This window comes from Mirounga leonina, unplaced genomic scaffold, assembly GCF_011800145.1.
Source record: "Mirounga leonina isolate KUSES-001 unplaced genomic scaffold, KU_Mleo_1.0 Mir_101414, whole genome shotgun sequence".
Classification (NCBI taxonomy): Eukaryota; Metazoa; Chordata; class Mammalia; order Carnivora; family Phocidae; genus Mirounga; species Mirounga leonina.
This window is the reverse complement of record NW_023270121.1, coordinates 2537514-2561019: the sequence shown is the minus strand read 5'-3', so window position 1 is coordinate 2561019 and position 23506 is coordinate 2537514. Positions and strand designations below refer to the sequence as shown.

The following is a 23506-nucleotide window of genomic DNA, read 5'->3' as shown; positions in this document are numbered from 1 at the left end:
TTATTCATTATTCCACATGAGTGAACTTGTATGACATTTGTCTTTTTCTGACTTATTGCCTTTAGCATTATACCCTCTAGGTCCATCCATATCATTGCAAATGGCAACATCTCATTCTTTTTTATGGCTGAGTAATATTCCATTATCTATCTATCTATACACACACACACACACACACACATCTCCATTTATCTATCAATGGACACTTGAGTTGCTTCCATATCTTGGCTATTGTACATAATGCTGCAATAAACATAGGGGTGCATGTATCTTTTTCACAATTAGTATTTTCATCTTCTTTGGGTAAATAACCAGTAGTAGAATTACTGGATGATACAGTAATTTTATTTTTAACTTCCTGAGGAACCTCCATACTGTTTTCCACAGAGGCTGCACCAATTTGCATTCCCACCAACCGCGCACAAGAGTTCCTTTTTTTCCACATCCCCGCCAACACTTGTTATTTTTTGATTTTTTGGTTTTTTGTGTTTTTTTCAAAAATTTTATTTATTTATTTGAGAGAGCGAGAGAGAGAGCACAAGCAGGGGAGGGGGGGCAGAAGGAGAGGGAGAAGCAGGCTCCCAGGGAGCCTTACGCAGGGCTCAATCCCAGGACACCAAGATCACAACCTGAGCCAAAGGCAGATGCTTAACCAACTGAGCCACCCAGGCACCCCTGTCTTTTTTATTTTAGCCATTCTGACAGGTGTAAGGTGATATCTCATTGTGGTTTTGATTTGCATTTCCATGATGATTAGTGATACTGAGCATCTTTTCATGTGTCTATTGACTACTTATGTCTTCTTTGGAAAAATATCTATTCAGTTCCCCTGCCCATTTTTAATCAGAATATTTGGGAGGATTTTTTTGGTGTTGAGTTATGTAAGTTCTCTATATATTTTGGATATTAACCCTTTATCAGATATATCATTTGCAAATATCTTCTCCCATTCACTAGGCTGCCTTTTTGATGGTTTCCTTCATTGTGCAAAATTATTTTTTATAAAGAATAAATAATACACAGTAAATTTGAAATTGTTTCCATTATTATTTTTGTTGCCTAAAATATGTGTTTTATCTTCTAACGCTTCCATGAAGAATTTCAGTGAGTTTTGAACTTGTTAAAAATATGAAAAGACAGGGGCGCCTGGGTGGCTCAGTTGGTTAAGCGACTGCCTTCGGCCCAGGTCATGATCCTGGAGTCCCGGGATCGAGTCCCATATCGGGCTCCCTGCTCAGCAGGGGGTCTGCTTCTCCCTCTGCCCTCTTCCCTCTTGTGCTCTCTGTCTCTCATTCTCTCTCTCTCAAATAAATAAATAAAATCTTTAAAAAAAATTGAAAAGACAGTAGTAGAATTACTGGATGATATAGGGATTCTATTTTTAATTTTTTAAAAGATTTTATTTATTTATTTGAGAGACAGAGACAGAGAGAGAGAGAGTACAAGGAGGGGGAGGAGCAGAAGGAGAGGGAGAAGCAGGCTCCCCGCTGAGCAGGGAGCCTGATGCGGGTTTGATCTCAAGACCCTGAGATCATGAACTGAGCTGAAGGCAGACACTTAACTGACTGAGCCACCCAGGCACCCCTATTTCAAATTTTTTAGGAAATACCATAGTGTTTCCCACAGTGGCTGCACTGAAAAACGTATAAAATTGGTGAATCATTCATTATATTGTACACCTGAAACTAATATAACAATGTATGTTAATTATACTTAAATTAAAAAATGTGAAAAGACAGCATGCATGCTCAGAGCTGAGAAGATGAAACAGCAACAAAATGTTTGCATAATTGTTTCCCAGAACTATGAGTATCATTATTTAGTAAATGCATTCAACAATGGGCTTCTTTTATTTTTAGATTTATATGTTCTGTGAGGTATCTTTTTTCAGCTCTGACATTCACTTGAATCAAGTATAAAAATAAATAGAACTTAGAATCAGACCTTCAGATAGCTATATCAGAAACCAATATTTTGTTTAAATGAAGCACATTTAATGTCAGTGTTCTCATCAAAATGAGAGCAAAGGAAAAAAATGAGAGCAAAGGTTATTACACCATTAATAAATACTAAAATTAATTTTAAAGTGTTCATTTCATCTTGTACCTTTATTTCTATATTTATAGAAATGAATGTCTTATATAATATTAGTATAGTTAATATGCCATTTATAAGTAAATATACATATATTAGGGGTGATCAAAATTTTTAGTGGTAAGGGAGAATGATTAAAAAAGTTGGGAAATGTTTTGCTTAAAGGAGGATGAAGGGAAACCATTCTTACGAACTGCCATATGTTACTGTGATTCTGCTTGCATATATTTATGATATATGTTAATTAGAAAAGAATAAATCATTCTGATGATTGTAATGCAGTTGCCCTGACGCAAGGAGGGCAGCATAATGAATAAGGATTTGTGCTGCCATAAAGTACATTCCAAACTGAACTCTTTTAACTAATTGTAACCAAGGCAATTACAGTATCTGAAGCGGACCAATCTTAAGCACTGTCAGAATGAATACTTATTATATGTGTGGGTTTCCAAAAAGTGAGTCAGGCATGGCCCTTAAAAGCTGGCAAAATCCAACCCCCTTTGGGAAAAAAAAAATACTATCTGAAAATCTAAAGGTAAAAGAGTGGATTTTAGAGCACAGAAAAGTGAGACCAAAACAGATTGTGATGTGGTAAGTCTGCACACTTCATTAAAAAAAAAAAAAAAAAAAGATTCCAGAAATGCAGATTTCCCTAAATCTCCTTGTTTGGATCTAGCCACCTATGCACAAAGGCACCAACTGATAACATTTTTTTGTTGGTAACAGCTGAGTGAACATGCAACACTGCTTACAGTCAATAAAATGTTTACATTGGGATACTGTGTTGGTCATTTTATCACCTGTCCCTTTCAATTTTAGGGTGACGTCCCTCCAAGAAAATAACTCTAAATATTTTATTAAAATGTACCTGTTTTAGATATCTAATAAGGCCATTCAAACAAACTTAAAGTAGATTCAAACTGCCAAGCTGTGAAATCCAGTTTCTCAATCTTTCCAAGTTTTCTTTGGATGCAGACCCCTACTCCCATCCCCCCAAGCCCCTTCTGGCTCCTGGATTAAATAATGTAAATGTATCTGGCCCAAAGATTCTTCTGTGAGACCTCCTTCTACTGTCGTGGTAGTTACCTTTGAACATCCATGTGGTTTTAGGCCTTCAAAATCCCGCTTCATTCCCTGACCTGAAGCTCTATATTCTGCACTGTTTACAGAATACTCCCTAGTTAGGAGGGCCAAGTACATGCTAAGTGCTATGCTAACTGGCTAAGGATAAAATCATGCATAGCCCCCGCCCAAAAGCAGTTCACAGCCTATTGAAAGAGATACTTAAATAGATAATCATAAAAGAACATGGTGAGCACGTCTGGGTGGCTCAGTTGGTTAAGCGACTGCCTTCGGCTCAGGTCATGATCCTGGAGTCCCAGGATCGAGTCCCGCATCGGGCTCCCTGCTCAGCAGGGAGTCTGCTTCTCCCTCTGACCCTCCCCCCTCTCATGTGCTCTCTCTCTCTCTCTCTCTCTCATTCTCTCTCTCAAATAAATAAATAAAATCTAAACAAACAAAAAAGAACATGGTGATCCAAGAAATATATTCACAAGGTATAATGAGAATACCAATTTGGGACACCTACTCCAGCTTGGGGAAAGGGAACTAGAAAGAGATACCAGCCATAGCACGTGAAATGGTTGTAAATAATGTGTACCAGTTGGTTAACCAAGTAGAGCCCACGGCATTTACAAAAGCGTGGAGGCATAAAGCAAGATGGTATGAGCAAGCAATTCAGCAATACTGGACAGTAAATTGTAAGGGAAGATGCGGAAGAGACGGAGTGGGAATTATATCATCCAAGGGGAAGAGTTTGATATACTATGCTCAGAAACATGGATAATTAGCCTTTGACAACGGGAACCACTGAAGAGCTTCAGTTAAGGCAAAGACTTGCTAGAACACTCTGACAGTTATGCAGAAAACAGATTTGAGAAGGCTGTGATAAAAATCCAGGGGGCAGATGATGAGAGCCCAAAGTAGAAGGCAGTGGTAGTGGAGATGGGAAGGGGCATACTGAAGACATAACACTCAGGTAGAACCTGCAGAACCTGTTACAGAACATGTTCTGTAAACAGAACAGCCTCTTCTACTAGGACTTGGGGTTCTGATGTGCTAGATTTCTAACTAAGAGCAGTATTGCTTAGAATAGTGCCTATAAACACTGGATCTGGGGCCAGGCTGCCTGGCTTTCAATCAGAGCTTCACTACTTTTTTAGCTGTGTGACTTTGATTGTTAATTTGACCTCCCTGAGTCTCAGTTTCCCCTTTTGCAAAAGCAGTGATTAACAATAGGAGCTCCTGCCTCTTCTTTTCTTCTTTATCTTGCTTTTCTTCTTTATCATGGCTCTTGCTTTTCTTCTTTTGGTCCTATTTTAAAAATTATGCTATTTTGTTATGTTTTATGTATCTTTTTAAGTCATTTTAAATCCCATCTGGAACAGTGTATAAACAAACAGCTTTTCAACTGATCATATCAAATTACTAACATTTACTTAATATTTATGCCTGTCAGCCTACCTCCATGCAGAGAGGTATGGTGACTTTCCATCTGGAAAAGACTACTGATTAGATTTCTCAAATATCACAGTAAGATGTCAAAATAGCCATATGCTCATATGTTTTTCAAAGCATATGGTTAATAATAATTAAAATTAAACAGCTGCCAGATTGGCTGCTTATTCTAGACTGGGCACTATGCTATGCCTTTTACTCATGATGTACACTGGAATCCTCACGGCCTATTGTGAGGCAGATACTACATTATCATGTTTTATAAAACGAGGAAAGGGAGGCACACATCCAGCAAATAACTTGCCCAAGGTCATACATCCTATAAGTGACAATCTGGTCTTTGAACCCAGGCAGCCTGGTTCCAGAGTCTGACCTCTTAACCACTATGCTATACAGTCTCTTCTTTTTCTGCTAATATTGCTTGTACATGGTAATATTTGGAAAAGGGACATCTTACCCTCAGTAACTGGAGCTTTTTAAAAGTCCTCAGCTAGTAACAGATGAACGTTTGAGAGGCCCTCAGTCTGGCTTATTTCTCAGTCCCCTGAGCTCCCCTCATCCAGGATATCCCTTCTAAAGGACAGTAGGAGCATATGGGGGAAGTAACTAAAATATAATCTCTTTTGTTAGTTCTTAGAATCACAGTTGGGGATAATTTCCTCCAGACTGAAACCACATGGTTACTTTTCAATGCCACCAAATTCTGTTCATAAATGGTTTGAAGAAATTCCCACTTAAAATAATGCATACTTCTCTAAAGTAAGCCCCAAAGGGAAGCTGGGTGTCTTATATATATTTCTCCTGCAGAGTAGTTTTTTGGATACATGGAAATGTGGTCTTATTTTCATGATTTCACACTTTTTTTTTGCTCCTCAGCAACTCCAGACATCTTAAACCTACCACCAATCCTGGAAGGCAGATCTCCATAAACATGGTACATAGAAGTAAGTATATATAAAAGATCATAAAAACGAGACCATATGTCCAAATACCACCCTTGGCAACAGGAGAAATACATATATATGTCAAATCCCATTTGGCTTTCCAGCTTGCAAGACCTATGCTTGAAGCTACCACTCACATAAGCCAGGCTCACGAGAGCCCCATGAGATTGACGCGAGGGGGGCAGGAAATGGCCAGTTCATCCTCTTCTCTGCCAAAGTCCTTTTCCTTAACAGCCCAAAGGCTTAAAAAGATTAAAAATCCCCCACTAAAAAAAAATATAATGTTTTAAAATCCAGGTCATTTATATGCATAAAATATTTTTTTACATCCGGTAAGAGCTGACACACTGTCATTTTTCAGTAAGTCCCATGACTGTGCACAACACCATTATCTTTCCTTAGTCAACAAGCTTTTATAAACCATCACCCTTGCAGAGAAGACCCTCTTCCACCAGGGTCACAGATCTTGGGGATTGCTAAACTGAACTCTAGCTAATCATCTAATTCTTTCTTGCAGGCCATGTCACCTAAAAATCACCCATACAGTCCCCTTAGATGAGAAATCCTGATGGTTCGTGACTAATCCAGCCCATGTTCACACCTAACTGTGATTTCATGCATTTGGTTTCTTTTTTAATTTTAGGGATGCTGTGATCTAGCTACGGTCACAGAAACCCTGAACATAATCAAATAACCTGTGGTTGAACTTAAATTTAACTGTGTATGTAGCAGATAATTTTAAGATTTAAGGCCTATAAGACATAAAATAAATGCTAATTTCTTTCAAATAAAATATTAACATATCCATAAGTATATATATACAAAAGAGAAGGTACAAATTGGAGAATATAAAATAAAGGTAAAAATATGAATGTACTACAAGCCTCTTTCCCTCCTAAACTGCTTAACTATAATTACTTAACACATTACATCAAATCCCTAGAACAAGATTGGTACATGCAATATCAACATCTTGTCTACAGCTAGAAGCAATGTAGATATTTGAAAAATCCTAAAGGATAAAAAATTAAAATTGCTAAAATGTTCAAATTATGCGTGTATATATTTGTTTTATCTTCAATTCTGACACAGCATATGAAAGTACCTTAAAAAGTTTTAAGGGGGGGTATAAATTTTCATAATTCAGTTAAGATAACTTACAATAAAGCAAGGCATTCAAAATGTCCAGCTGAACTTTCCTCACCCTGTATATGTAAATATTTGACTTGATCATTATTAGTTCTAAATCTAACTACACAATCAGCATATCAATGAGGATGCCCTTTTATAAAAATGAACAATCTCCCCCACTAGATAGCAAGCTGTATGAGAGAAGGGACTTTGTTTTGTTCGTCTCTCTACCTTCAGTGCCCAGAGCATATTTACAATACATATTTGTTGATTAAATGAGCTGGCATCGAAAATATCAAATATATTCAGATACACCTAAGAGCTTATCATCCAGGACTTCACTTTTGATATTATTAATTCAAATACCCTTTCTGCTTCTGCTCTCTCAGCTCCTACCTGTCTTCACTTCCTTTCCTAGGCAGTCTGAATTCTATTGTTTCAACTTCACTCTGTCAATATCCTCAATAACCCATTTTCATTGCAAATATCTGATAAAAACATAACCCTACAAGAGCCCAACTGTTGTGCTTTATGCCTGCCCTGGGGCTACTGAGATCTACTGTAAAAAAAATCAAAGTCTGGTAGGTTATTATCAATATGAATTCTTGGTCACCAAGCTCACCTCAACACTGCCTGACTCTCCAACTATGTTTTCCTGTTCACCACAATAACTATTTTAAACCTTCCCCAAGAACTGCAAATCTCCAACCCAAACCTTGCCCCACTTCAACCCCTGCTCTAAAGGATGACCTTTCCTCCTACATCACAGAAAAATATAAATGCCCTTAGACAAGTTCCTGCCACCGAATCTATAAATCTATTTTCATCTAGATTCACTTTTTGTTCTTCCCACCTAGTAATGTACTTCCTCTTATTTAAGGGTAATCCCTCCACTTCATTCTGGATCCTCTTCTATTTGACATAAAAACTTCGCACTGTAAGGACTGTGCTCCATCAATTATCCCTTCCTTCCCATCAGCTTTTAAACATGTCTAAGTCCCTCCCAAATTATATATATATATATATATATATATATATATATATATGTATGCCTGGGTGGCTCAGCCGGTTAAGCGTCTGCCTTCAGCTCAGGTCATGATCCCAGGGTCCTGGGAACGAGTCTCGCATCAGGCTCTCTGCTCAGCGGGGAGTCTTCTTTCTCCCTCTCCCTCCCGCTCTCCCTGCTTGTGCTCTCTCTCTCTGACAAATAAATAAATAAAATCTTAAAAAAAAAGAAACATCCCTAGATCTCAACCTTTCCCCTACTACCACTCTCACTGCTCTTGAGAGCCAAATTTCTCTAAGGAGTTCTCCATATTCACTGCCTCCACCTCCTCATATCCCCAATCATTTCTCAACCTACCAAAGTCTAGCATTCCATCCCACTCACTCCGTGAAATTGCTCTAAGGTCACCAGGAACCTCCTAAATCCAGTGGACAGTAGCCAGTCTTGTATCTTCCTAGACCTCTCTGGATCTTTAGCACCACTTACCACTTTTCAGTGGAGCCATTCCATTTTGAAAAACTTATCCTACTGATATTCAAGTACATACACAAATATATATCATAAGGGTGCTTGGTATTTGAATAAGCAAAATCGTTATACAACAATATAAACATATATCAATAAGAAACTGATTATGTTAGTTATGGTACATACATATAATGGAATACTATGCCACTGGTTTCTTTTTTTTTTTTTTTTCATTTTACATAGTTAACATAGTGCAATATTTGTTTCTGGTGTAGAATGCAGTGATTCATCACCTACATACAACACCCAGTGCTCATCACAAGTGCCCTCCTTAACACTCATCACCCATCTAGCTCATCCCCCACCCAATTCCCCCCATCAGCCTTCAGTTTGTTCTCTATCTGAAGAGTCTCTTAAAATCTTTTTTAAAAGCCCCAATAATTCATTTTTGCTTTTGTTTCCCTTGCCTCCAGAGACGTGTCTAGTTAGAAGTTGCTATGGCTGAGGTCAAAGAGGTTGCTGCACATGTTCTCCTCTAGGATTTTGATGGTTTCCTATCTCACATTTAGGTCTTTCATCCACTTTGAATTTATTTTTGTGTATGGTGTAAGAAAGTGGTCCAGTTTCATTCTTCTGCACTTTGCTGTCCAGTTTTCCCAAAACCATTTGTTGAAGAGACTGTCTTTTTTCCATTGGATATTCTTTCCTGCCTTGTCAAAGATTAGTTGACCATATAGTTGTGGGTCCACTTCTGGGTTCTCTATTCTGTTCCATTGATCTATGTGTCCATTTTTGTGCCAGTATCATACTGTCTTGATGATGACAGCTTTGTAATATAGGTAGACATCTGGAATTGTGATGCCTCCAGTTTTGTTTTTCTTATTGAGAATTGCTTTAGCTATTCAGGGTCTTTTGTGGTTCCATGCAAATTTTAGGATTGTTTGTTCTAGCTCCGTGAAAAATGCTGTTGGTATTTTGATAGGGACTGCATTAAATGTGTACATTGCTTTGGGAAGTGTAGACATTTTAACAATGTTTGCTCTTCCAATCCATGAGCATGGAATGCTCTTCCATTTCTTTGTGTCCTCTTCAATTTCTTTCATAAGTGTTCTACAGTTTTCAGAGCACAGATCTTTCACCTTTTTAGTTCGGTTTATCCCTAGATATCTTATGGTTTTTGGTGCAATTGCAAATGCGATCGATTCCTTGATATCTTTTTCTGCTGCTTCATTATTGGTGTATAGAAATGCAACAGATTTCTGCTTATTGATTTTATATACTGCAACTTTGCTGAACTCATGTATTACTTCTAGCAAATTTTTATGGAGTCTTCCAGGGTTTCTACATAGAGTATCATGTTGTCTGCAAATAGTGAAAGTTTGATTTCTTCCTTGCCAATTTGGATGCCTTTTATTTCTTTTTGTTTTCTGATTGCTGAGGCTAAGATTTCCAGTACCACATTAAATAGTAATGGTGAGAGTGGACATCCTTGTGTTCTTCCTAACAGTAGGGGAAAGGCTCTCAGTTTTTCCCCATTGAGAATATTAGCTGTGGATCATTTGTATATGGCCTTTATGATGTTGAGGTATGTTCCATTTAGCCCTACTTTGTTGAGGGTTTTATCAAGAAAGGATGCTGTATTTTGTCAAATGCTTTTTCTGCATCTATTGACAGGATCATATGGTTCTCATCCTTTCTTTTATTAATGTGGTGTATCACGTTGATTGATTTGCGAATATCGAGCCACCCCTGCAGCCCAGGAATAAATCCCATCTGATCATGGTAAATAATTCTTTTAATGCACTGTTGAATTCAATTTGCTAGTATTTTATTGAGAATTTTTTTGCATCCATGTTCATCAGGGATATTGGCCTGTAATTCTCCTTTTTAGTGGGGTCTTTGTCTAGTTTTGGAATCAAGGTAATGCTGGCTTCATAGAATGAATTTGGAAGTTTTCCTTCCATTTCCATTTTTTGGGGCAGTTTGAGAAAAGTAGGCATTAACTCTCCTTTAAATGGCTGGTATAATTCCCCTAGGAATCCATCTGGCCCAGGACTTTCGTGTGTTGGGAGGTTTTTATTACTACTAATTCAATTTCTTTGCTGGCTATGGGTCTCTTCAAATTTTTTATTTCTTCCTGTTTCAGCTTTGGTAGTTTGCTGGTTTCTAGGAATTTGTCCATTTCTTCCAGGTTGCCCAATTTGTTGGCATATAATTTTTCATCGTTTTCTCTTATAATTGTGTTTCTCTGGTGTTGGTTGTGATCTCCCCCTTTCATTCATGGTTTTATTTGGATCCTTTCTCTTTTCTTTTTGATAAGTCTGGTAGTAGTTTATCAATTTTATTAATTATTTTGAAGAACCAGCTCTTAGTTTGTTAATCCATTCTACTAGGGTTTTTTGTTTGTTTCTATATCATTTATTTCTGCTCTAATCTTTATTATTTCCATTCTTCTGCCGGCTTTAGGCTTTATTTGCTGTTCCTTTTCTAGCTCCTTTAGGTTTAAGGTTAGGTTGTGTATTTGAGACTTTTCCTGTTTCTTGCAGTAGGCCTGTATTGGTATGTACTTCCCTCTTAGGACTGCCTTTGTTGTATTCCAAAGTTTGGACGATCGTGTTTTCATTCATTTGCTTCCATGTATTTTTTAATTTCTTCTTTAACATCCTGGTTAACTGATTCATTCTTTAGTAGGATGTTCTTTAAATTCCATGTATTTGGGGTCTTCCCAAAGTTTTTCTTGTTGTTGACTTCAAGTTTCATAGTGCTGTGGTCTGAAAATATGCATGCTATGATCTCGATCTTTTTGTATGTGTTGAGGGCTGATCTGTGACCCGGTATGTGATCTATTCTGGAGAATTTTCCACGTACACTTGAAAAGAATGTGTATTCTGCTGCTTTAGGATGAAATGTTCTGAATGTATCTGTTAAGTCCATTTGGCCCAGTGTGTCATTCAAAGCCATCGCTTCCTTGTTGATTTTCTGCATAGATGATCTATCCATTGCTCTAAGTGGGGTGTTAAAGTCCCCTACTATTATTATATTATTATCAATGAGTTTCTTTGTTATTAGGTGATTTATATATTTGGGTGCTCCCAAGTTGGGGGCATAAATATTTATAATTGTTAGATCTTCTTGATGGATAATCCCCTTAATTATGATATAATGCCCTTCTTCAACTCTTTTTACAGGCTTTGTTCTAAAATCTAGTTTGTCTGACATAAGTATGGCTACTCTGGCTTTCTTTTGACATCCATTAGAATAACAGATGGTTCTCCATCCCCTCACTTTCAATCTGCAGGTGTCTTTAGGTCTAAAATGAGTCTTGGAGGCAGCATATAGATGGATCTTATTTTTTTTCTCCATTTTGATACCCTATGTCTTTTGATTGGAGCATTTTGTCCATTTCCATTCAGAGTGATTACTGAAAGACATAAATTTAGTGCCTTGTGTTACCCATAAATTTGGTGTTTCTGGTGATGTTCTCTGGTCCTTTCTAGTCTTTGCTGCTTTGTTGTTGTTTTTTTCTCCCCTCAAAGAGTTCCCCTTAAAATTTCTTGCAGGGCTGGTTTAGTGGTCATGAACTTCTTTAGTTTTTGTTTGTCTGGGAAACTCTTTATCTCTCCTTCTATTCTGAATGACAGCCTTGCTGGGTAAGAATTCTTGGCTGCCACAATAGCCAAACTGTGGAAAGAGCCAAGATGTCCATCGACAGATGAATGGATAAAGAAGAGGTGGTATATATATACAATGGAATATTATGCAGCCATCAAAAGGAATGAGATCTTGCCATTTGCAACGACGTGGATGGAACTGGAGGGTATTATGTTGAGCGAAATAAGTCAAACAGAGAAAGACATGTATCATATGATCTCACTGATATGAGGAATTCTTAATCGCAGGAAACAAACTGAGGGTTGCTGGAGTGGGGGGTGGGGTGGGAGGGATGGGGTGACTGGGTGATAGACACTGCGGAGGGTATGTGCTCTGGTAAGCGCTGTGAATTGTGCAAGACTGTTGAATCTCAGATCTGTACCTCTGAAACAAATAATGCAATATATGTTAAGAAAAAAAAAAAGAAGAAGAAGAAGGTAGTGGGAGGGGAAGAATGAAGCGGGGAAAATCGGAGGGGTAGATGAACCATGAGAGATGATGGACTCTGAAAAACAAACTGAGGGTTCTAGAGGGGAGGGGGGTGGGAGGATGGGTTAGCCTGGTGGTGGGTATTGAGGAGGGCACATTCTGCATGGAGCACTGGGTGTTATGCACAAACAATGAATCATGGAACACTACATCTAAAACTAATGATGTAATGTATGGGGATTAACATAAGAATAAAAAAAAAAAAGAATTCTTGGCTGCCTATTTTTCCCATTCAGCACATCAAACATTTTCTGCACTCCTTTCTGGCCTGCCAAGTTTATGCGGACGATCTGTCTTCCCTTGTAGGTTAAGGACTATTTTGCCCTTTCTGCTTTTAGGATTCCTTCCTTGTCTGTGTATTTTGTGAATTTGACTATGATATGCCTTGGCAATGGCTGGCTTTTGTTGAATTTAATGGGGGTTCTCTGTGCTTCTTGGATTTTGAGGTCTGTGTCCTTCCCCAGATTAGGGAAGTTTTCAGCTATAATTTTTTTTGAATAAACCGTCTGCCCCCTTTTCTCTCTCTTCATCTTCTGGGACTCCTATGATATGAATTTATTATGTTTTAATAAGTTGCTGAGTTCCTTAAGTCTACTTTCGTGATCCATTACTTTTCTTTCCCTCTTCTTTTTTTTATAAAGATTTTATTTATTTATTTGAGAGAGAGATAACAAGAGAGAGCATGAGCAGAGGGGAGAGGGAGAAGCAGACTCCCCACTGAGCAGGGAGCCCAACATGGGGCTCGATCCCATGACCCTGAGATCATGACCTGAGTTTAAGGCAGATGCTTAACCGACTGAGCCACCCAGGCACCCCTTTTTCCTTCTTCTTTTCAGGTTTGTTGTTTCCCATAATTTTATCTTCTCTATCACTGATGTACTCCTCTGATTGGTCCGCCCTCATTTTTAGGGCCTCCACTTGGGACTGCATCTTGGGTATAGCACTGTTAATTTTAGCCTGACTAGATTTTAGTTCTTTTATTTCTGCAGTAAGGGATTCTCTAGTGTCTTCTATGCTTTATCCAAGCCCAGCTAGTATCCTTATAATCATTGTTTTAAATTCTAGTTCAGACATCTTACTTATATCTGTATTGATTAAATCCCTGGCTGTGAGTTCTACTTCCCATTCTTTCTTTTGGGGTGAATTTCTCTGTCTCATCATTTTCTCCAGAAAAGGAAAGAAGGAAAAAAAAACAAACAAAACAAAAAACAAGGAATAGGAAAACAAACAAACAAAAAAACCTATATCCTGGGTGCGTTTTGGCCTGCTTGTTAATAAGAATCTCGATCCCAAAATAAATTAATTAATAATAATAATAAAATGAAAGTAAACAAAAAATAAAATATACGTATGAAGTATATATAAATAAAAATTTTAAAAAATTAATAAAAATTTTTAAAAGGAAAAAATTATAAAATAAATGAAAATAATAATAAAGAATAAAAGGAAAAAGGAAACTAGATCCTGTTTTCCCTTAGAGCTAAAGCTTTGCAGCAGTCTATGATCAGTAGATTTGTTGCAAGCAAGTTGTTCATGCTGGTCTTCTGGGGGAAGGGTTTGTTGTACTGATTCTCAGGTGGAATTGCACTAGTGGAAATGCACCTCCAGGATGCAGGGGGGTGGGACTTGGTGTAAGCACCTCCAGCCTCCACTAGGTGGCACTGTTTTGCTCCCTGAAGGCTTTCAGCGCTGACTGATGGGATGAATATGGTGGTGCCCAGCTCCCTACCCCTGGAGCTGAAAGTTCTTGCCCCCCATCTTCAATGAGCCCTCACAGAAGAGCAATCAATCACTCTTGTGTCCCTGATTTCTGTCAGAACCCTGCGTTCACCCTGCCTGTGTCTGAGCTTTTTTATCTCAGGCCTGCGACTGAGTTTCAAAACTCCGAGTTTTAGGGACTCCCATGGGGTGGACACACACTGTTCCTCTGGGGGAGTGTCTCACCATGCTTTTGCCATTTTCCAGCCTATTACAGGAAAGCAGTTACAGGACTTCACAGCAGTTCACAGTTTATTGCAAAACAGAACAGAAAGCCAGCACCGCGGCTCAGCCAGTGTCCCTGCTCCTAAGCCTGGGAACAGTGCAGCACTTAAGCACCACCCAGTCTTCTTGCAACCCAGGGGACGCTCAGACCACAGTGTCCCACCTGGGATTCCACCCCACTTTGCCACCTGAGCACCTGTAAGCCAGGCACATCCCCCACTGTAGCAGACGTCTAAAAGTTCAGATTTTGCGCTCTGCTGCTTATAATACTTTGCAGTAGCCTCCTTAAGCAAGCTCCCTCTCTGCCACTGCATCCGCAGCTGTATCTCCCCCAATTCAATTCTCCGCATCTCCTACCTTCCAAAAGGTGGTCACTTTTCTACTTGTAGACCTGCAGTTTTTGTTCTCTCAGACCTCCAATTTATTTCTTGGGTGTTCAGAATGATTTGATAATTATCTAGCTGTGTTTGAGGGATGAGACAGGCTTAGGGTCCCCCTAATCCTCTGTCATCTTAACTCCTCCTTCCACACATACATTTGAAAACACCAATGTTACTGCTAAAAAGAGATAGTTCTATTTTTACTGACACTGAAGGCTTGCCACAAATATTAAGTAAAAATCCACTGCAAAACATATACATTATGATTCCATTTGTATTTTTAACATATAAGTACAGACATGATGGATGGATGGATGGGAGGAAGGAAATATTTTATACAGGCATGGAAATGTCTGGAAAGAGATACAAATTTAATATTGTTACCTCGGGAATGGAATGTGGAAAGAGAACAGAAGACTTATGTATTATTTTTGTTGGGTCAAGTAATAAAAATGTAGTCAGATCCCTAGTCACACCAAAGTTTCTAAAGTAGATAAGAAAGAAATTTAGAGGAAATCAAAAGGGAATGGCCAGAGACTGGGTAAAATACATTTTAGAGTTTCCACAGCGAAGGGAGGAGAGAGAGAGAGAAGGGTGATTAATGGGTTCAAATATGGAAAAGAGATCTACTAAAAACAAGGAGAATTAAGTATGTTAACAGAAAATGAGCATGAACAGATAATTCTTGAAGAAGATCAATCAGATGGCCAATAGATGTAAAAAAGAAAAACTTTCACTCTTACTGGTAATGAAAATGTTTTCTTGCACGCCTATCAATTCAGCAAAATTTTTAAAAGAGTATTCAATTTTAAAAAGGGAAGATGTAAGAGGTACTCTCATACTTTGTTGGCAAATGTAAATTGGTAAAACCTGTTAGAGAAAGCAATGCGACAATGTAATTTCTAAAAAATTAAACTTCATTGAACTTACCACAATTGTGATGAAATCACTACTTATGTGATACATTAACACATACCTCTCCTGCTGAAGTAAGTTCCATGAAGAAAAGGCCATGGTCTTCTTCTCCACTATATCTCTCAAGTACTTCACCTAGAAACTGGCACATTGTAGGCCCTCAGTAAATCAACCCACGCCTTCTGGTAAGTTGCAAACCATAGTTTAAGGACACTGATACTAAAGCTATTCTGATGCCTGAATTAATAGAGCTACAAACAACAAACAGTACAAGATGCCATGAAAATTTTCCATCTCTTAAGAATTACTCAAGTTCAAAGTAGAATTAGTCACACATATGGGTTCCACAGGGTTCCACCATTTCCACTATTCCACCAGCACTGTCCAATCTCCTGCCCTCTTATATTTCTGTCACAGCTACCCAGAAAAATCCCCAAATCAGATCATGGACACACTGTTTCTACACCTGGACTGATGAGTGCTGCTGGAGAGAATGGATACAGGATTCTGTGACTTGGGGTGGAGACAAATTCAAGTTATCCAAGCCTTTCTTGGCTCACTATGATGTGGCAATTTGGATGACAGGCCTCTAAAAAGCTCCTCTTTTCATCCCTCTCAAATGCTATCCCAATCCCTCAGCCCTTGCATCAGATGGGACCTTCCTCACAATCTTGTCCTTCCACAGTTCCTTCCTTCTCCACAGCTTCATCAATCCTGCCCCTTTCCCTCCTGTCTCAATGGAAAAGCAAACTCCCTTTCTCTAAGGCCAGTCTTTTCACCTTTTTCACTCTGGAGCCCCCACCCTTCTGCTTCCTCAGCAACTATGTATCATCAAGCTCTATGCCATCTCCATATAAATGGGCTCATCTCCTATATTTAAAACTAAAAAAAATTAACAAGATGGTCTTGTTCCTTGTGCCCAACTGTCTATAAGAAACACCCTTTCCTTTCCATTGTAGCCAAGCCTCTTCAAAGTGTATATATATCATATGCCTTATCAGGCCTTCTTCATGCTCACTCCCCAACCCTCTACAATCCCCCTTCTCTCCTGCTGCACTGATGCTGTCATTGACCTCCTAATTGCCAAATCTAATGAACATGTTTTTCAAAATGTTTTATAGCGTGTTTTCTCTGATTATAAGAGGGGTACAGAGCATGAACAAAGTTATGACATATGACAAGAACAAAAAAACTTGCACTGTGTAACAGGCAATGAATAAATATCCCTTATAAACACAGTGTTCTTACAAACAAATTAAATATATAACCCAAAAGAAAAATGTGCAAAGGATCTTAAAGAGCAAGTCTCAGGAAAAATGCAAATAGCTAACACACATGAAAAATTACTCAGCCGTACTAGTAATAAGAGAAATGCCAGTTAAATCAGTTAGATACTATTTTTCACCTATCAGACTGGCAAAAATTAGAAAGACTGTCCACCCTCAGCAAGGGCATGCAGAAACGCACTCTCTGTGGTGAGAGCGTAAACCTTCCTGGATGTCACTCTGACAAAGCCTGATCACATTTTTTAATGTAAGTATCCTCTGACCCAACGATTCTACTAGAAAGCTATCCTACAGAAATATTTGTGTGGGTATATCCATATCTACATCCATTGTGGGCACTCTGTAAAGATGTTCATTGCAGCCTTGTGTTGCTTGGACTAGGGTAACAGGCAGAGGAGATGGAGATATGTGGCAGAATATATGACAGAGTTGGAGATCAGGTCAATAAGACTTGCTGATGAATTAAATGTGGAGAGGTGAGAGAAGGGGAGGAATCAAGGGAGACCCCAAGTTCTCGGCTTGAGCAACTAAATGGATGATGGTGCCATTTTACTGAGATAGGGAAGGCTGAGGGAAAGGGCCAGAGACCTGAGAAGAATCAGGAGCCCTGTTTTGGCCATGTCACATTCGATATCTATTGGACATACATCCAAGTAGAGCTGTCAAATAGGCCATTGGATATATGAGGCTACAGCTTAGAAGAAAGGCTTGGGTCAGACACATAAATGTGGGAGTGGTGAGTGTATAGATAGACGGTATTTAAAGCCATGGGGCTGGAAGAGTGCTTCTAGGAAGATTTGGGATGGAAAAAAGTGCATGGACTGAGCCCTAGGTCACTCCAATGTTCAGAGGTTGAGGAGATAAATTTAGTAGAAGAAGAGGCTGAGCAGAAGTTTTTCAATACAAACTTGAGTTTTAAAGAAGTTAACATACATCAAATGGCAGGAAATTCCATACTTACCACCATATTAAGGGCCCAACTCCTTCCAAGTTTGTCTTTTAAGGAATTCTAGGGTTTTTTTCCCTTTCTTTTTAAGATTCTATTTATTTATTTGAGAAGGAGAGAGTGAGAGAGAGCACGAGTGGGGCGAGGGGCAGAGGGAGAAGCAGACTCCCTGCTGAGCAGGGAGCCCCATACAGCTTGATCCTGGGACTCCGGGATCATGACCTGCGCAGAAGGCAGACACGTAACCAACTGAGCCACCCAGGCACCCCCTCTTTTTTTCTTTCTGAATATTTCAAACCACATTTAAACACAATCATATTTTTTTTCTTTTTTATTCCATAGTGTTTTCCTCACACCACATAACTCTCCTCCTAGTATAAAACTAAACCAGTCAAGTACTACATACAATAGCACTCAACAGTGGCTCTTCCATAAAGCTTATAATCCAATAACCTCCTGCCCAAAAAGCTAAGGAAAATGTGAGGCCAGAAGCCAAATTTGTGCCACCTTAGATTCTTTTGGGCTCTTCATTTCCCTGTTACACAGCAACTTTCTCCAGCTTCTTACTGAGCCTGCCAAATGCCTGACAGGCCTGAAGAGCCTGACAATCCACATCCTCTCCTCTTAGGGCAAATCCCCCTTCCTACCAACAAGAAGCACGGCCTCTTTCCGTTTTCACTTTAGAAGTTTCCATTCAGAGACCCAAGCCTTAAAAAAAAAGAGAGAGAGAGAGAGAGGAAGTACTTCCAACTAGGTCAAAGCTGGCATCAGAAATGCAATGCAGTCTCAAAGCAAAACTCAGCAGAAGGAAAGCTGTGTGGGAATTGAGCCTGGGGTAGGGTGACAGACTAGGGATACTTCCTTTCAGGTCCAGGAGAACACAAAAGAGTGCCAGTTCCTAGAGCGGTGATGTCATTCATTGATTCATTTCACAAAATAGCCACCTATGATGTGCCAGGCTCTGTTATGGGTGCTGGGGTCTACTACTGGTAAATAAAACAAAAATCCCTGCCCACATGTAACTTACATTACGGAGGGGCGGAAGAGGGACAGACAATAAGAAAGAAAAATGAAAAAAAAAAACACAATATGTTACATTAGAGTAATAAGGTAGGGAAGGGGCATATAGAATGTTCAGGGATGGGGTTGCAAGTTTAAATAGTGTGGTTAAAAAATAATAAAATAAAATAAATAATAAATAAATAGTATGGTTAGGGAGGGCCTCGCTGAAGTGACATTTAAGTACTAACTCCTAGCCTTCGGATTTCAAGGGCCTCAGGAAGCCGTTTTGTGGCCTTCATTTCTACTACCGCCAGCCCTCAGGCCCTTAAAGGCCTGGTATCTCCAGCCTAGCACAAATATTTGTTAATCTTGCTCATACCTAAGAGAAAGGGAGCTCCAAGATCCAGACCTTGCCCTTAAAAGAGGTTACAGCCTTCCAGGCGGAAAAACAATTAAGAGATGTTAAGGGCTTTCCTGGGGTGTAAACAAAGTGCTTTAGGACAGGATAACTGGTAAATGTGGCTTGGGGTAAGGAATTGTGTGTTCACTAAGGTTGTCCCAAAAAAGAGGCCCTGAAAGCTCAATCTTGAGAGGTGAATAGGAGTCAATGGCAGGAGAGTGGGTTTGGGAGTCCAGTTCGCTTTTCAGGAAAAATAAACAGCTGTAGCAAAGGACCAGAGATGGGATCGGTGAGGATATTTTCTATTCCGCACTGTCGCTGCCAAAGGTACTCCATCCACCCCACGATAAAAAAGCACACACTCACCCTCAGGCTCTCTGGACTGGCTGTTGGGAAATCCTTATCACTTACCACACCCTCATCTCTTCCCTAGCCAGCAGGGAAGGAAGAAGTTGAGTCAGACGCACATCCCTAGAAGCCAGGGTTACCCTCTCTTAACTTTGGGACAATTACTACCGAGCTGAGAGCCCCAGAGGCTTCATTCAGCCGGGTACACTCAGGGCGGTGTGCTTATCGTAATAATGTGGCAATTGGCCCCCTGTGATGTGTTGAAGAGGGTAAGCTATCAGTGAGGTAAGGGGTCCCAAGTCTCTGCAGCACATCTGAAATGGAGTCAAGGACCAAAACTCATGTTTCAGCTTGGAAGGGAAAATTTTAATCACTTAGTCCTCCCCTGTGAGCTATTTATTTAGTGTTCCTAAAATCTAAGACAGCAGAAGTGATGGGACAGGGGATAGGAACACAAGCTCTGCCCAGTTCAGCCGCTCATCAGTTGGGTGATTTGTGGCAAGGCGCTTAAGCTCTGAGTGTCCTTTCTATCAAAATATGGTTATAACTATAGTGCCTACCACGAAGAGTTATCATGAGGGTTATATGAGATAACTATGTAAAGAACTTATCATAGTACATGGCTCAATAGATCTTAACAACCATTATTAGTAGCATTAACGGGGAGAGCTCAGAGAGCATCAACCAGAATGCCACATACACGCACTGACCAATTATCCCAGGATAGGCCTCCAAGCTCCATTTCACTGCTCTAACCTAAAGTGAGGCACCTAAAATTGTGTTACCAGAAATGTTATCCCCTGCCAGAAGTCTCACAAGCCAAGCTGGTGGTCTTTTTCTACTTGGATTTCCAGCAGGTGTTAAAAAAAAAAAAAAAACTACAACAAAAAACTTCATCCGGGGGCCTCAACTTTGTTCATTAAACATCGTCCTCTCCACAGCCCAGTGGAGTAAACACATGAGGTTATTAACACCTTAATATCAATGGGTTTATGAGGAGTGGGGGTGGGGAGCTGAAAGAACAGAAAAGAAGCCAGCTAAAAATAGAAGGTCCAGGATGCAGTGAAGATTAATTTCTGTCACAAACGCACAAGGTCTAGGGTTAACCCTGCCAAAAGCAATATTCCGGAATGCTAGATCCTCTGGTCCTGAAGAAGCAGGGTATTCGTTCACCAGAATTATAACCAAACGTTTTCACCGCCACAAAAACAAAACAAAACAAAACAAAACAAAAAAACACCCAACCATCTCATTCAACTTTGGGGCGCTGGAGGAACATGTTTTCTGGCCCTTTACAAACCATCACTGGGGATAAGAGCATTCTGTGCCCCTTCTGAGGGCTCTGGGGACCCTTTTCCAGGAGCAAACCGCCGACGCCTGCTTGAAGGGTGGCAAGATAAAGCAGTTCAACACGAGAGCACACAGCTGGGTCCCCAGCCCCAAGAGCAGGGGAAGCCCACTGAGGCAGGACTCGCAGCCAGCCGGCCTCCAGCCTTTACCTTTGGCGGACCTACGGAGGCCAGAGAAGCTGACGCCGCGAGGTCCGAGGTCCGGAAGCAGTGCGAGACTGAGACCCGGCGCGACGGCCAAGCGCAGAGAGAGGAGCCACCGAAAAGGTGACTCGACGTCTCTGAGAGTGCAGTTCCCGCTCGGAGCTCGGCCCCACCCGCCCCCAGGGCCAGCTCGGGAGGGGCTCCAGCTGGGGCTGGCGGGAAAAGCCGAGCCACTCTGCGTTGAGGCGAGACCCCGAGGAGGCAGAGCCCAGAGGGGTAGAGCCCCCGTTAGCGACCAGTGGGCCAGGGAAGGGGCCAGAAGAGGCCCGAGGGCACGCAAACTGGCGGGGAGGGACCGCCCCAAGCAGACAGGAGTCAAAGCGTGGGGGTGCGGTCCAGGGAGGCCGACGAGGGAGAGGGGACAGGCGGCCAGCTAGGGAGAAGGAAAGACTAGGAGAGCGGATAGGCGGGTAGAGAAGAACGCGGGTCCCTGAGATAGGGGTGGGGGGCGCTTAGGGGCCCAGGGGGGAGCCCGGGACCGAGGGCGAAGGGGCGGCCGCTGGCCGCGGACATACCTGTCACCTGCAACAGGTGCCGCGAGAGGGTGAGGCGTCCCAGTGCGGGATTCAAGGGAGGGTCTCCGGCTCCGAGAAGGCGGCAATCCTGCTCAGGCAGCCGGCCCTACTCACCCTCCCGGGAGGCGGAAAAAGCTGCAACTTTCCCTGAAGCGGGGAGGAGCTGGACTCTTAAAGGGGCCGCACAGCTCTCCGGGCCCCTTAGTAGGGCACCGCGCCACCCGAATGGGTGCTCTGAGAGCCAAAGACTTAAGTCCCTGGAGGGATGCCTCCCCAGGCTAGGAAAGGGAGCTTAAGGGCTGAGGATAGGGGTCTAAGACTGGACGTGGCCCCCTTTTCACTTCCATCTCTGGTCACTCAGATGATAAATCTCCTGCGTCTTCCTCTTAGCTGAGCCAAAAGTTGTCAAACTGTCGTGTACTTATAAGATGAAGACTCTAGACCATATGATTTGGGAAGATAAAATATGATACCATTCTGATCCTTTAACTTTCAGGCAAATAAAAGTGGCAAATAAAAAGTGTCTGTCTAGGGGCGCCTGGGTGGCTCAGTCGTTAAGCATCTGCCTTCGGCTCAGGTCATGATCCCGGGGTCCTGGAATTGAGCCCCACATCGGGATCCCTGCTCAGTGGGAAGCCTACTTCTCCCTCTCCCACTCCCCCTGCTTGTGTTCCCTCTCTCGCTGTGTCTCTCTCTGTCAAATAAATAAATAAAATCTAAAAAAATAAGTGTGTCTAAAATAGAAATGTTTGGGGCAAAGGACATAGACTAAATTCACACACAGACACAAATGTTTAAAACATTCAACTCACTAGTAATCAAGTAAGAGCAAATTAGAACAATAATGAGATTCTTTGGCAAAGTTTTTGTTTGTTTTCTTCACATTTGATGACAAAAACAAAGCGCTTTCATAATTGCTCATAGGAGTGCATGCTGCTTAAAAACCCTTTTAGAAGGCATGTGAGCAATATATATCATTAAGCTTTAAAATGTTTATATCTACCCAGTAATTGTAGATTCCTGTCCCCCTCTTTCCCTCCCTCCCTCTCCTTCCCTTCTTCTCATCAGCCATTAACCATGCTCAAGTAAACATGCCCAAGTCTGCCATCTTAAAAAAAAAAAAATCCTCTCTACAAACTAGGTACTTCTCTAGCTCCTCTTTATGGGCAAATCTATTGAAAATGTACTTTGCAGGTACATTTACAATCTCTATTCTCTTCTTCTCACTTACCAGTTTGGCATCCTTCCCCAACACTCCACTGAAACTGTGCTCAACAAAACACCCAACCAATGAATGACCCCCATGTCAATAAATCTATGTAAGTAAATAAAATAAAGGAGACATTTTTAATCATTATCTTGCTTGACATCATCCCGACATTTAATGCTGTTAACTATTTCCTCCTACTTGAAAGTCTTCCTGTGGCATTTATAATGCCATACTCTTGCCTTTCCTCCTACCCTTTTGCCCTCTCCTCAGAATCGCTTTGTAGACTCCATTTCTGCTATCTAACCTCTGAATGTCAGACAGTTTCAGAGCTAGGCTGCATATATTCTCTCCCTAAATGATCTCTTTCACTCACTTGGCTTTAATTACCATGTATATGGCCACAACTGTAATTTTATAGCTCTATCCAGACCTCTTCACGGAGCTCTGTGTTCTTGACATCTCCATTTGGATGTCTTGCGGAAACCTCAAATTCAACACATCCAAAGCTGAACACACCATATTTTCTCTTAAATTTGCTCCTCCTCCAGTGTTTCCTATCTCAGTAAATGATAGCATGCCACCCAAGACAGAAACCTGACACCTAACATAGTACCTGGCACATAGTAGGCCCTCATTAGTATTTATATAATGCGTGAATGAATGTGTCC

At 40.7% G+C, this 23506-nt stretch overlaps 1 protein-coding gene across 5 annotated transcripts in view; it reads right to left on the bottom strand.

Moving 5' to 3' along the window:
* The window catches only part of SYTL4 (synaptotagmin like 4), a 60852-nt gene extending 39084 nt beyond the window's left edge, over positions 1-21768 (bottom strand). For 3 of the 5 annotated variants that reach the window (XM_035025184.1, XM_035025264.1, XM_035025372.1), the window contains exon 1: positions 21629-21768. The gene's annotated coding sequence lies outside the window, so the exon portion shown is untranslated. Of the gene's footprint in view, positions 1-15639; positions 17946-21059; positions 21485-21628 lie in introns of those variants that run through there. The other 2 variants (XM_035025443.1, XM_035025097.1) reach the window with 2 other exon arrangements.
* Positions 21769-23506: the final 1738 nt, after the last annotated feature.